The sequence below is a fragment of the Chiloscyllium plagiosum genome, chromosome 35 (genome assembly GCF_004010195.1).
Source record: "Chiloscyllium plagiosum isolate BGI_BamShark_2017 chromosome 35, ASM401019v2, whole genome shotgun sequence".
Classification (NCBI taxonomy): domain Eukaryota; kingdom Metazoa; phylum Chordata; class Chondrichthyes; order Orectolobiformes; family Hemiscylliidae; genus Chiloscyllium; species Chiloscyllium plagiosum.
This window is the reverse complement of record NC_057744.1, coordinates 29,086,530-29,102,083: the sequence shown is the minus strand read 5'-3', so window position 1 is coordinate 29,102,083 and position 15,554 is coordinate 29,086,530. Positions and strand designations below refer to the sequence as shown.

Here is a 15,554-nt window from a genome sequence, read left to right as displayed (position 1 = left end):
TGGTTACAAAGGCCCAACAATGTCTCTTCTTCCTCAGGCAGCGAATTTGGCATGACAGCGAATACCCTTGCCAACTTTTAAAGGTGCACCATCAAGAGTGTTCTATCTGGATATATCACTACCTGGTATGGCAACTGTACCATTCAAGATCGGAGACAGTTACAGAGAATGGTGAACTCGGCCCGGACAACCACAAAGGCCAACCTCCCATCTTTAGAATCCATCTACCAGGCCCACTGTCAAGGAAATGCCACCAGCCTTCTCAAAGATCCATCCCACCCTGGCAGGTTTTTCTACAACCTCTATCATCAGGGAGAAGGTACTGAAACCTGAACACAGGTACCAGCCGGTTTCGAAACAGTTTCTACCCGACTGTTGTTAGAGTACTGAATTGGTTCATAAACACCGAACATTCGCCTGTACCTATGTTTTTGTTTTTGCAGGTGTTTACCTAATATTTACTTATCTATGCTACTTAACTGTGTGATCAGCCTGTATTGCTCACAACAAAAAGCTTTCCACTGTGCCTCGGTACCCGTGACAATAAATTCAATTCAATTCAATTCACTTGCTGTTTCCTGCCCATGAGCCATTTCTCTACCCATGCCAACGTACCACCTCTAACACTATGGGCTCTTATCTTATGACTTAACCTTTTGTGAGGCACCTTGTTGAACACTTTCTGGAAGTCCAAATGCATTGTATCTGCTGGTTCCCCTCTATCCAAACTGAATAAATAGCCTTGGCGAAAGTGAGGACTGCAGATGCCAGAGATTAGAGTCGAGACTGAGGTCCTGGAAAAGCATTAGCAGGTCAGGCAGCATCTGAGGAGCAGGAAAATAGACATTTTGGGCAAAAGCCCTACAGCAGGAAAGGCTTTTGCCTGAAACGTCAATTTTACTGCTCCTTGGATACTGCCTGACCTGCTGTGCTTTTCCAACACCACACTCTTGACCCTGAATAAATACCTTTGCCAGTCACACCCAACACCTATGAAAGAATAAAGGGAAGAACAGGTCTGGACCAAAACCACTTTGATGGGCATCAAATGAAAAAAAAGTCATATTTGTATCCCCAAAACACCAAAGTATTGTATTATGTCTCACAGATAATGTGGACCACACCTTTAAGAGATATATTCATGATATCATTATTGTGTCATAGAATGTGATCTGATAGCATAAAGGTCTCAATCGCCATCTTCCTGTGGCCATCCAGAATCATAGAATTTTATAGGATAACAAGGGTCTGTACTAATACCTAGCTAGTCCCATCCTGAAGGCTTATCTCTGTAGGCCTCTCAGTTCACCCCTTTCAAAATATATCCATCTGTATTTTGAAACCACCTACGGAATTCACCTCCACCACTCTCCCAGGCAGCATTTCTAAATCCTAACAACTCTATGTGTAAAGAAGTTTCTCCTCATCTCACTCCTAGCTCTCTTGCCGACAATCCTGAAATTGTGACTGCATTGGAGTGAGACATTTGGTTATAAGTAACTGGAAGGTAACCAAACATGGATTAGGTGAGGAGGCAGGGCTCCCGTGAACTACTACAGCTGGTACAGATCAGGGTGAAGTATGAGTCCATTGATAAATAAATGTCTCCCAAATACCACATCATATCACAACACTAATCTAATAATCAAATGAACTAACTACATATCCTTAGAGTTTGAATTGCTTTAAAGTGAATTTCGCAAGAGGTCATTCAGCCCATCAAGCCTGTGCCAGCTCATTGAAAGCTCTTGAACTGATCCAATAGTCCCAAACCCTGAGTTTCCTTACAGCCCTGCACTTTTTATCCTTTTCAGAGATTTAATTGAAAAATTCCTTTCTGGAAGTTACAATAGTAAATGTTCCCACCACCTTCTCAGGTATTGACTGTCTTTTTAAATTTGTGCTCAGGGTCTCGGGACTGATGGCATGGTTATACTTATTGCCCGTCCCTCGTTCGCCCTGAGAAAGTGACAGTGGTGGATCACCTTGAGTTGCTGCAGTCCTTGTGAGGACAGTACAACCACAATAATATCCCTCTGAGGTTTGAGTACTGAAAACCTGAGCTGCAGTCAAATTTGCAGTTTATTCACTGAAGGAGAGGCTTTAAACACAATCTGTCAAATGTGATTTACCTGACGACAGCTAACTGAGGAATGAAGATTCTCTCTCAAATCAGCAGTCTTTTGTTCAGGTGAAGAATGCCAACATCATATTGATTGACTCGATGTAATTTGCATTAGTTTATGACAGACAGGAACAGGCATTTCATTGCTATTGTTTCCATTAAAAAGGTTGAAAGATATAAATAATTGAGTACAGGTACACACAGCTAAAGCCATGTGGGGAAGCTCTTTTCATTGCAGTATGTGCAGCTCGCCCTTTTTCCCTCCTTTCTCGACAGTGCTAACCCAGTCTTGTATCTCCTCGAGTTTCCACATGATGAGGTAGCATTTTGGGTCATTCTTCATTTACAAACTCAATGGTTAGCACTACTGCCTCACAGTGCTCGGGACCTAGGTTCGATTCCAGCCTCAGGCAACTGTCTGAGTGGAGTTTGCATGTTCTCCCCATGTCTGCATGGGTTTCCTCCCACAATCCAAAGATGTGCAGATTAGGTGAATTGGCCATGCTAAATTGCCCATGGTGTTCAGGGATCTGTAGTCTTGATTTGGAGATTCTGGTGTTGCACTGGGGAGTACAAAGTTAAAAATCACACAATGCCAGGTTTATTTGGAAGCACTAGCTTTCAGAGTGCTGCTCCTTCATCAGGTGGTTGTGCACGTTAGATGTATTAGATTAGATATTTTAGATTAGATTCCCGACAGTGTGGAAACAGGTCCTTCAGCCCAACCAGTCCACAACAACCCTCTGAAGAGTAACCCACCCAGACCTATTGGGAATGGGTCTGGCTGGGTTGCTCTTTGGTGGGTCGTTGTGGACTGTTGGACCGAAGAGCCTGTTTCCACACTGTAGGGTTTCTATGATTCTAATGCACATGAGATCCTAGTCAGCCAGACACTGCAGAGTAAGGCTCCACCTGTAGTGTGGGATGCTTAGAGAATTTGTGCCTTCAAGCTTTTGACTGTTATAGAAACATTCTCACCAGAAAATGCCCAAGTGTAGAACATGAGCAGGGAAGCAAATTAGGTTCAACAATGAGACCAGCAACAGTTGAATAGCCTAGTAATGTAGGATAATGAAATTGTTGATATATTTATGACATATATAATGAATCACTGACATCTGCATGACACATGCTATTGAGACTCAGAGGTAATGATGGAAGGTAAAGTCGCCATAGTCTGGCCAGACCATAGGGCTGCTCTCTCAAGTGGTAAGTTTAATCTGGGGGTCATCATGCCTCATGTAAGGGAAAAGGTTGAAAGGGAGAGTCCTTCGTAGAAACCTGAGGCAGGACAGGAATTGAATTAACCACCATTGGCATCACTTTGCATTGTGAGCCAGCCGTCCAGCCAACTGAGCTAATCAAGTCCCTTAAGGATAACTTGAACAAGAAAACTCTGTTGCAGAGATCAATATGCTGTATAAACATGCGTAAATAAAAAAGAGTTTTTGGAACTCCTGAGAATCAGACATTGGTCACTCTCAGGTAAGGCATGGACTGAAAGGCAGCACACTAAAAGTGGAGACATTACAGTCTGAAGGAGCAGTCTCTAAGCAGTCAGAATAGAATCCCGGATCCCAAACCTCATGGCAGCCAAGCCAATGAGGACTGATCAGGTGGTATAAGTAAAGACAGATCAAATCAAGCCACACATGAAGAACTGGTGAAGAATTGGAGAATCATCAGTGGACCATTAAACCCTAGGCAGATCAGCGCTTTCAGGAGAGTGAGCATAAAATTGTAAAATAAATGTTGTATATATATATATAAAAAATAGTGCCTCAAACATATCAAGCCTCATTAACAATCATCTCATTGACTATTTCAACACGTACTTGGGTCTCTTATGTTAGACCTACACGGGTTATGAGACTATTCATACTGTAAGCATAGGCAAATTAATCCTAATCCTAATTATCATATACATCACTTGTCCTGCTAGGGCTATAGTATTAGTTAGGTACATTTTACACATACAGAAATGTAATATGATTAAAGTCAACAGTTTGTCTTTAAAATTTTAATGATGTGGAATTAGCAGTTGTGAAGCGTGAGCTTAGCTGGTTAAAACAGGCAAAAACTCAAGGGATAAAGGAGATTAAATACCGAGCACAAACAATAGAATTCACAAACGCTATTTGAACACGATGCTGAGTAAATCAACCAACATCAAACACATCCTCATCTCCCTAAAGCCTGAACAAATAGGCACTAACTGGAAAATAAACTAACAATTAGCTTTTTCTGTAAAAGACATTAACTCAATAAACAATCCAACACAACTCTCTTTTACGCTCTGTTTATCTGATTATACCCCAACTGTGCTGGATATTGGGTTTAGGGCAGTTTAGTGTGGAAAGCATGACTTGTAGCATTAAGGCACCCTATGGGAGACAATATAAGGCAACTAAAGTGCAGAAAAGAGGGATTTAGGAGCAGCCATTAAGTTCAAAAGCACAACCCTTAACTACTTCATGAAGAACCTTAAGCAATTCAAACCTGGACCTTGATGGATAACATAACCTCTCCCACACTTAAAAATTAAATTTTGAATTTATATAACACCTTTCACAATGTCAACACACCACAGTGTGTTTTGAAATAATGACATCCTCTTAAAATATAGTTACTGTTGTGGGGTGAGAAGTAAACTCAGCCAAAAGGGTGGTATGGTGGCTCAGTGGTTAGCACTGCTGCCTCAGGGCTCCAGGTTCAATTCCAGCCTTGGGTAACTGTCTGTGTGGAGTTTGCACATTCTCCCCCTGTCTGCATGGGTTTCCTCCAGGTGCTCTGGTTTCCTCATGCATGCCAGGTGAATTGTCATACTAAATTGCCCATAGTGTTAGGTGCATTAGTCAGGGGGGAATGGGTGTGGGTGGGTGCCTCTTTGGAGGGTTGGTGTGGACTTGTTGGGCCAAAGGGCCTGGGATTCTAATTGAAGTTTTGCACAGCAAGATCCCGCAAACAGCAATTTGAAAAGTGACCAGGTTATCTCTTTTAGGGGCTGATAAGGAATAAATCTGGCTCAGGACATGAAGCAGTGCTCCTCTGTTCTTCAATGAACAGTGCCTTTAACAATAATGGTAACGCTCACATCCAATTGATAGGCTAAATTTGAGTTGACTGCATTAATCTAAACATAAAAGTAAAACAAAATTTGAACAGATATCAGTTCCATTGTTATTGCAGAAGTGAATTTAATACAGATTTTTTTTTGATGGGCCAAATGTCCAAATTCTGCTGCAATATCTTTCCAATTCACCTGACGTTATTAGCAAAAAGACCTTGTTCAATAAAACAAGGAACTGTGGATGCTGAAGATCTGAAACAAAAACAGATAGTAATAGAGAAACTCAGCAGGTCTGGCAGCATCTGTGGAGAGAAAGCAGAGTTTCAAGTCCAGTGACCTTTCCCTGGCTTACTATCAACCACCCCTTTGTCTGCTTAACTTTCTTGCTCTCGCTCCTGGTTTTGGCTCCACCAAGCTTTCAACTACTACCAACCATGCAATCCCACCCCCCACCAACCCCCAACCCCTCCTACCAAAGGGAAAGGATAAAAATGACAAACTCCTCCATACATTTTGTATGGAGTGGATGGATGAGAGCAAACAATTACTTAAGACCATCCTATGGCTCTGGATAAAGATGTTGATAGTAAGACATAAAAAAAAATGAATGGGAAAAGGACAACAAAAAGGAACATGCAAATAAAATGATTAGAAAAATAAATTTCAAGTCCACGTGAAACCTTAATATGAACTGATGATGTCGCCTAGCCAGGGGACGAAACGTTTGCAACAAAAACTTCCAGCTCGGCGAACAGAACCACAACAGGACAAAATAATCACCAGGACTAACCTTAGCGTATCGAAGAATATTATATGCATGCAAATTTGGTGCAATATTTTCCCAAGATGAGCACTCCATCACTTTGGTCATTTATATGTCATACAGTGATAATCATCTGTTGAATTCATAGGCAAAAGGTTTTCAGAGATTTACAAAGATTTTATTGTAATCATATAGTGTGGTACAAACAACAGTTGCACCTTTCTCTTTATTTTAGAATTAATTAGAAGTGGCTTTATTGTCAAGCACTTGAATCAGTCCAGTGAAAAGTTTGCAATGTTGCCACTTATGGCGCCATCTTAGATACAGGATACCTGGGTACACATTCTTAATTTTTTGCTACAGAATTGAAAAAAAAACAATAAATAAAAGTCCAGCATAAGAATAAAAAGTTTTTATAAAGTACTCGAATTACAATTCTTTTCACTTAGCCTCCAGACTGCACTGGGCCAAGTCCCCAGACCAGGCCTGGCTTCAAACTTCGAGGCCTTGTCTCCAATCCGCGAGGACCTCCACTCCCCTGTGCTGGCCTCTGGTCCAGGACTTGTCCCCCGGACTCGCCTCTTGTGCCGGTCTCTGCTCCGGGACTTCCCCCCCCGGACTCGCCTCCCTCATGGTGGCCTCCAGTTTGGGCCTTGTCTCCAGGACTCATCAGCAATGGCCTCTGTTCTGGGAGTCGTCTCCTCCATTCCCTCCAGATAAGTTTAAGAAGCTAAAATATTGAAAGAGAAAGAGAGAAAAAAGAAAAGATATGGGCAGAGCTCTGGCTGCAATGTCCTACTCTACCACCATTTTGCACCATGGACCCTTCTATACCCTTCCCCTGCCCAAAAGCACTACCCTATTGTGGAAGAACTCAACTCTTTTATTTGAATTTTGAATAAAAAACCCCATCAAGTCACTCAATGAATGAAACAGATTACGATTTACAGGCACTGCTTACCAGGGACAGTGTAACAATAACAAAAATCAAGAAGATAGGAAAAGAGGGCAGGGCTAAATCAGAATGGAAGTGTAGGGGGAATAATGTGACCCAGGCTCTTAGACATTTTTAAGCAATGCATGAGGACATGGAATACCACACAGCTGGAGCAGGTGGGACTTGAACCCAAGTCCCCTTGCCCAGAGACAGAAAAAATACCAATGCAACACAAGGCTCGATGCAGTTCAGCTTTTGTTTTTCCTTAACCCAGATCTCTCAGTCCAAGGGTAGGGACACTACTACTGCACCACAAGAGGGCCTTCAATTCAGCTCTTTAATTTTAAAGTTCAACAAGTATCAAATGCTCTCAATTCACTCTGGAGCTGATTTATTTGAGCTTCAAAGACACCTATATTTTACATTTAGCTAGTGTACTCCACATTGTCTGACTCCACTCTGTCTCAGTTCAACTGCTGATGAAATCCTCATTTCCACCTTCATTACCTCAGGACTTGACTATTCCAGTGCTTTTTTGTCCAGCCTCCTCTCTTTCACTCTCCATAAATATAAGCCCATTCAAATCTCTGCATCTCATAAGCTGCACTAAGTGCCTTTCAATTTTGTCACAATTCTTGCTGAACTACTGCTCCCCCTTGATTTCAAATCCCTCTTGAATCTTAATGTCCTTGTCTCTGTAATCATTTTTGGATCTACAATCCTGATAAATACATGCTCTTCTCCAAGTATCGCATCTTGCGTATCCCTAATTTTAATTGCTCCATCATTGGTGACTGTATCGTCAGTATTCTTGGTTTTTCTCCTTTCAATGTTTCAGTTTCCTTGGGGTTCACCACAATGCTGGTTGATCACCTTCTCAATCTTCCTCCAGTCAGTCACACCCATTCCTCTTCCAATCCTGTTGCGTTTAAGTGTCTCATCATCACATCTTTCTGTTTGGTCTTAACCCTTCCTCCTCTCTCCTTGATGGTTTAATCTCTGCCATTCACTTCACCACCTTTTTTTCTCCCCACAACAAACCACCAGCCCATTTCAATCTCTTCTCAATTTCTTTCTTCAATGCTCTCATTGTCTTCACTGACCTCCTGATATGCTCATTCCTGATTTTCTCCTCACTCATGATCCAAAAATCCATCTCAGTATCTGTATTTCAATAGCAACATGTCATTGTTTCTATCACCTTGATGTTATCTAGATTCTGCCACTAAACAATAAGGGTGGTCTCTCGTAGGTTTGTCCTTTCAGTTCCAGCAATACATTTTTAAATCACATAAACATTCCACTGTATTTCTTCCAATTGCTCCAACCATAACTAATTCATTCCTAATTTCTATTTTCACGGTTGCATTTATACACACCACTGATCCAAGGTACTTGAAAATATTTACTTTCTGCACCCACCTTACTCTGTCCCTCATCTCCATGGGTCATATATTGATTCTTCGTTGACCAATCAATATGTTCCTGTTTGCCAGTGCTTTTCTCCTGTTCTCCAGATGCATGTTCTTTGTCATCATTACCATATAGGTCAAAGACAATTGCAAACATCTTTGACCATGACACTTCCCATCTCAGTTGCTTGGCTGGAATATCCATAACAATCAGGGAGAGGCAGGGGCTCATTGCCAACATTTGGTGTAATCCAACTTGCCTTCAAAACTCTCACTTCCCCCAAACTGCTTCCTACTTTTATATGGTACTCATTGTACATGGCCTGTAATAGTTGTATGCATTTCTCAGAAACTCCATGCATTCTTGCACATCTCCAGTCTTCCTCCCAGGCGTGCAATTGTATGTCTTCACTAGATTGATTAATACAATCTTCACGTTGCATTGACCTTCCTGATATTTTTCCATTACATTCTCAAAGGAAAAGTGGCATTTATGCTGCTTCATCCAGGCATAAATCTGAATTGACCTTCATGCATTTCCACTATTTTTGTATCCTTCAGCAGACTAAGCTATGAGGTATGGCATTCCTTTCCTAATCCACTCTAAACCCAACTTCCTTTCTTCTTTTAAGACACTCATTTAAACTTACTCTTTTAACAAAACGTTTGGTCATCTGCCTTGCTTTTTCATTATGTGCTTGGGTATCAGCTTCACAACTGTGAAGCTCCTTAGGCCATTTTTCAATGTTAAAGGCACTCTGGAAATGCAAGTTGTTACTGTAGCAATTATTTCACAGGAGTAGACTTCAAATCTAATAATCTACACTGAGTATTTTTTTGTGGAATGTAACAAGGTAGTGCACATTGTCTGTTCCTAGTTGCCAAGTGACATTTAGAGATAATTACACCATGAGGGATTACAATTTCACATGGCACATCCCTCAGTTCAGAGTGAATTAGTTTTGTATCTTCAACAATTCTACAACTTCAATTGTCATTTTACTGCTGGCAACCCACAAAAATACCTGTTTATTGAACTCAATTTCACAATTTGCCAATTTTTAACTTTTAACTAATGACCTCTGGTTTAAAGTCCACCATGATGACCACTAAGATAAGGGAAAATAATACCCAGAAACCTTGGGAAGTTAACCGGCTACGTACTGTATGGGATAGACTGCATGGGTATAAGGTTGTTCATCCATCAGGAAGTAAGCAACAATGAGGAATAGTGACTCAATTGATTGTAAACATGATTCCTGTTCCACTTCATGAACAGAATTAACCTTTGCACCCTCCCTCTAAGCCTGTGCATCCTAGATAATAATTGTTCTCTCATGTATAGTTGACTGATGGACCTTGATACTGACGTTTTGGTGGGGCTGTATTACCATCCAACCTTGCTCCTCTTGATGGTAACCGTGCTTCCTCTGGAAGAAGATAGGGAGCTCAGTTGTATGTGTTGATGCTTCTGTAGTTTGATCCATGCCTTCTTGATACCTGGATTGGAAATATGGGTGTGCAGGCCCTTTTTGAGAGAAAGATGCTATGAACTCCCTTTCCCTTTTCCAGTAGATTAGACTCAAGGCCAAGAAAACAACATTACAAAATGACACCTCATTTCAGCTTTTCATGCATTTAAGTCTTCACGTTTATCAACCAAGGAAGCATGATAAATTTCATCTTCAAGGGACGGATTGGGGTCTAGGAATGCTTTGGATATTGGAAGCAGCCATCCAGCACCCCAATCGTGGGAACACCCTTTGTGATATTATCATAGACAGGCCAACTGACCACAGGGAATCATGGCTGGCTGACCCTAATATTGTCCCCCATCAGATGATATACACCAATCTCCAGCCTTGAACCTTGGACAGAGATTGAAAGTTACCAAGAACCCAAACTTATTTCGTAAGGACTCCACTCCCATTCCTGAGCCCAATTGTGCATTCATCCTATTGCCAATTGAAGCAAAATAACTGAGCATGTGAGATTCATGTGAGCTTCCTGATCATGGCTCAGCCAGTTGATGCACTTACCATCAAAACATTGGACTGACTGTCTCACTTTAAACATCCTGATAAGAACACCATGGATGAAATCTTATAGGGATTTTGATGATATGGACTATGTGCGGAAGAATTGGACAAGAAATCCATTGAGGTCCATCTCAATATGAAGATTATCTTGCTCCATCTTTCATGCTTTTCAGAAGCGGTGCGGCAATATTCTCAGGTGAGGAAAGATACCTCTTTATGGGGATTAATGCTTATTAAAGCCCTTGTTAACACCGCAACTTGCCTCACTAATAGTCAGCCTCTCATCTTTCTCAATCCGTAAATGCGTTATATGCTGGGAAAACCCAACCAGGAAACCAGAGTGAGTATCTGGTGGATCAGCTCAGTGCCGGCTCCAAACGACCTCCATGTTACCTGTGACCAAGATGCAGCCCAGGCACACACCTTCCTCCTTGGGCATTGGCATCCATCATCTACCAATCTATCATGGTCATTCCGGCACTTTCGTATAATGGGAAGTGCACTCTGGAAGCACAGATTTGTATTGCAGGCTACATCAACAAACTAGCATTAAAAGGCTGCAGCAGTGATACTTTCAGCACAGGCATCCAGTTCATGGACTGGACTAGGTTACATGACAAGGATACTGGCTTGGTGCCTTAGTGTTCATACACTCAGCACTCACCTGCATACTAATAGAATCTCTGCCTTGTCTTGCTGTGCCAATGAGCACAGTCAAAGAAACAGGGAGCATGCTGTGCTGGTAAGCAGCCTTCAGTCCCGGGGCATACATCTTAGAGGACTGAACTATACTGCATCAATCTCATACTCACTCCATCAGCCAGCAGCTCATGTGGCAAACGCTGTGTATGGGTAGCAAGCAGGCAGCCTTGTCTCAAATTCTTAGGGGAGTAGTTCTCAATAATGTCCACGAAGGCACGAGGCAATCAGGAGGGACCTCACCCAGTTAGTCAAGGAGAGCCTTCAATGCATGTGTAGGGAATTGGCCATGATGAAGCACTCAATCAGGGTGTTCTCAGGGGTTTTATGTCTCTGCAGTCTAGCAATTGGGCCATGGAAAGTCCATTGGCTCTGTCTCAGCAAGCCATCATACTCAGGGAGGTATACGTGCACCAGTCTTGCCTAGGGCTATTCAGTTATGCTGATAGAGATGGTAGCCCATAGTCAGTCAGTTTGGTCTGTCCACTGATAAGAGAGGGGGAAGGAGATTGGGATGTGTGGCTGTTGCCACAGACTGAGGCTTGGCATGATAGTGTTTGGAACTGGGGGCTGCAGGCTGTGGCAAGGGGGCAGTGAAAGTTTAAAGGGAAGGGCATATTATTCAGAAGAGACAAATAAAGAATGACTGGGAAGTGGGTAATGCAGGAAAGGGGCTGTCCACAGTCAGGAGTATCATAGAATCATAGACTCCCTACAGTGTGAGAGCAGGCCATTTTGACCCAACAAGTGCACATTGACCCTCTTAAGAGTAACCCACCCAAACCAATTCCCCTACCCTAATTCTCTACATTTACCCCTGACTAATGCACCTAACCTACACATCCCTGAACACTATGGGCAATTTAGCTTGGCCAATTCACCCTAACCTACACAGCTTTGGCTTCCAGTATCTTCAGGCTTCAAGGGGCTGGGGCCAATGAATGACCAGACCAGTCACGAGGGGCTGGATTGGAAAGGTCTGCAGGTGTAGGCAGATGTAGATGGGTTGGGCAAGAACCTGGAGAAGGATGAAGTCTGTGGATTTAATGGGATGGGGTTACTATGAGGGAGATATGGATGTCTGGGGGCTCAGTGCTATGTTCAGGCTGAAACTGGAAGGCACTGGCAGAAGAGCCTCACTGTCCCCTTCCATCATGATGCAAATCGAAAGTGCACAATGTGGAAGAAAATGGCTGTGGACACTCAGAGTGGAGGGTAAACAGCTGGACCTGTGACGGAAAGGGATTACAACAATTACCAATCATAGGGATTTTAAAGGGAAAGAGCATAGACCACAGAGCCATACAAGGTGCAAAACACAGGTACATAGGCTGCCTATTCCCTAACCATCCTACAGCAGTGATCCTCTGTGTAGGTTGCACCTCCCTGGCACAGCCACTGCTGGGCAATTCTTTCACAGTTACACCTTTGTGCACAGAGGGAGCCAAATGTTTGGGATTTTGAATGAGGATGGACAAAGGTGACACCATGACCCAATCCCACATGCATGCATTGCTCCCTTTCTTCCACACGGGCAGTACACACAATGCAAACATCTGTCTACATCGTTGGGTAGTTATCCACTGAGTAGCGAGTTGTTGCTGGAACAGCACATTGGCAGATGAATGGAAATTGAACCTGTGAGATGTCTTAGTGGTGATATAGGTAATTAATGAGGTAATTTTTTAAGATTGGGTGAGAAGACTTGTCAGGCCTCACAGCGAAAAATCTTCCCAAAACTCAAAGCAAATTGGACTTAGCCAAAAAAAACCTTAAGATTCAGCCCCATGTGTTGCTTCACTTCAATCTACTATCTGTTAGATAACCAATTACCTCTTGGTCAAACTACTTAGATATCTTATTATAATGCTGCCTAATCAGACACAACAGTGAGACCCGGATGTACTACAAATGCCTAGTAGCTGAAGGGGAAAGATGATTTGGGTGCACACTTTTATCAGAAGTCATGCTTTCTCTTCATGATTGTGACTGCGGATTTCCACAGTTTTTACTGTGAAATTGCAATGTTTGACTTGAGCCAGTGCCCTATATGAACTGAGGGGACAGTTCTTGCTGATTCAACTGAGTCCTATCTTTCTGGAAATGGGGAACGGAAGAAAACAGTGCCTTAAATTTCTGGCAGGAAATATTATCTCCATTTCCTCAGAAAACTAAACAAACAGGCATTAATCAAGGAACAAATGAACCATTAACCTACATCTGTAAGGCATTTGTTTCATGAACGAATCACTTTCATTAACATTCTTGCTTCTTTTCATAGAGCATGCTTTTGACGAGTCAAAATCAGAATTACTGATGTTTTACTTAATTTAAAAATACAGATCCATACAAACGTAAATGTTAGGAGCAGGAGTAGGCCACTTGCACCTCAAGCTTGTTCTGCCATTTGTCAGAGATCTTTGCCAAACACTTAACATATATTGATATCCCTTTGGAGCCTTCTTATTACAACGTACTTTCCTACCTGTCTTTGTGTTATTATTTTGAACATTCATGTTCAAAATATCTTGATTTTTTAAAATAACCTGCCACATTGTCTTTAAAAATAGATTCCAACGTTTTCCATACATCAGATGTGAACCTGGCTGGCCTGTAGTTCCCTGCTTTCTGTATCTCTCTATACTTGAATTAAAAAAAAACAATAATTCTATTTTTCAATGTAATGGAACTGTCCTTAAATGTGGAGAGTTTTGGAAAATTACGTCCAACTCATCAACTATCTCACTAGTTGCTACTTTTAAAACCATGTGATGAGATCCATTGGGATCTAGGTATTGCCAGCTGCAACTCCAACAGTTTACTCAGTGTCATTTCCCTGATGGTTATAATTTTCCTGAATTACTCCATTCTGTAGTGATTGTAATGAGGTCAACCAAGTGGAACTCATAGAATATGATTTTCCTGATTGGGGATGTGAATCTGGCCTAATCACAGAGCCCTGCCTAACAAATAAATGGACATTCTGACACTCTGAGAGTTAGTTCTGAGGGAGCTAGACCAGTATCAAGGACTGTCCCCATGCAAATAATGGGTGACTTGGAGACTGGCCATATGTTTCTGTGGGGTTTTGCAGTGGCGACAAGAGTAAGGCACATTCTGGAAGAAACTCAGCAACAAGTAATTCTTCTGACAGCTTGTGGACCCGCAGCATTTTGGTTATTAGGAGCTTATCTTTCCCTGAGGAAGGAGATACTAAAATCTTTTAAGACTTGATGGATTTAGTTCAAGAATATTATGACCCCAAGCCTCCTCTAATTTTGAAATGCTACTGTTTTTGCTTGGCAATTCAAAAACTGGGGGATCCGTTTTGGGATTTTGATGAGATTAAGATGACAGGCAGAGGCATGTCACTTTAGTTTAACCCTTTATGAGATGCTGAGAAATTGGTTGGTATGTGGGATTAATGATGTAACTTTGCAAAAGTTTCAGAAACTCAACTGGACTTCAAACAGACACTACAACTGTCTTTGTCATTAGAAAATGCAGCAAGTGGAACATTTGAGTCACTGGGTATGCCGATGGAAGTGGACACCCTCACCAGTCCAACTGAATTGGCGAACACCACTTGAATGAAGGCAATTGAATAGCCATACTCTTGACATATCTTGAACAGAGGGGCTCCAGGTCAGCCCACAGCAAAACAACAAAACAAAGCCAAGCTTTGGCCAAACAGTTAACATTTTCTTCAGCGTCTGGGTCAGCAAGACATTGTAGTCCGGAATGTGAATTTGACGCAGCAAAGGAGTCTACTGGACTTAAATTGAGTAAGAGAACTCATCGGCCGATATCCAGGAGAATGCACACCCTGGGAAGCCCACCTAGTTTGGAATACTTAAATTACTTAGCAACAAATCAGAACCAATCGAAATAAACATCCAGTTAAATGGTCACCCAGTTTTAATGGAGACACTGGTTTGGCTATTTCAGGGATTGCAGAACCGGTCTTTCACAAAATTCACTCTAGACTCCAACCCTTAAGCTTGCGCAAGACCTCGGCCAGACTGTGAACCGAAACTGGGGAGCTTTTATTGATTAAAGATACCACTTCAGTTCCAGTCTCAAAGGTAGAATTCAGAGGGTGGAGGTGGAGGGTTGTTTTTCAGACTGGAGGCCTGTGACCAGTGGAGTACAACAAGGATTGGTGCTGGATCCTCTTTTTGGATGCGAGCATAAGAGGTGCAGTTAGTAAGTTTGCAGATGACACCAAAATTGGAGGTGTAGTGGACAGCAAAGAGGGTTACCTCAAATTACAACAGGATCTGGACCAGATGGGCCAATGGGCTGAAAAGTGGCAGATGGAGTTTAATTCAGATAAATGCAAGGTGCTGCATTTTGGGAAAGCAAATCTTAGCAGGACTTATACGCTTAATGGTAAGGTCCTTGGGAGTGATGCTGAACAAAGAGACCTTAGAGTGCAGGTTCATAGCTCCTTGAAAGTGGAGTCGCAGGTAGATAGGATAGTGAAGAAGGCGTTTGGTATGCTTTCCT

The 15,554-nt window shown here is 42.2% G+C and overlaps 1 long non-coding RNA gene across 1 annotated transcript in view; it reads right to left on the bottom strand.

The window, feature by feature from the left end:
- Positions 1–6,239: 6,239 nt before the first annotated feature.
- The window catches only part of LOC122540721, an 82,312-nt gene continuing 72,997 nt past the window's right edge, over positions 6,240–15,554 (bottom strand). Inside the window, exon 3 of the long non-coding RNA XR_006309391.1 lies at positions 6,240–6,688. This is a non-coding gene — a long non-coding RNA (uncharacterized LOC122540721). The remainder of the gene's footprint in view (positions 6,689–15,554) is intronic.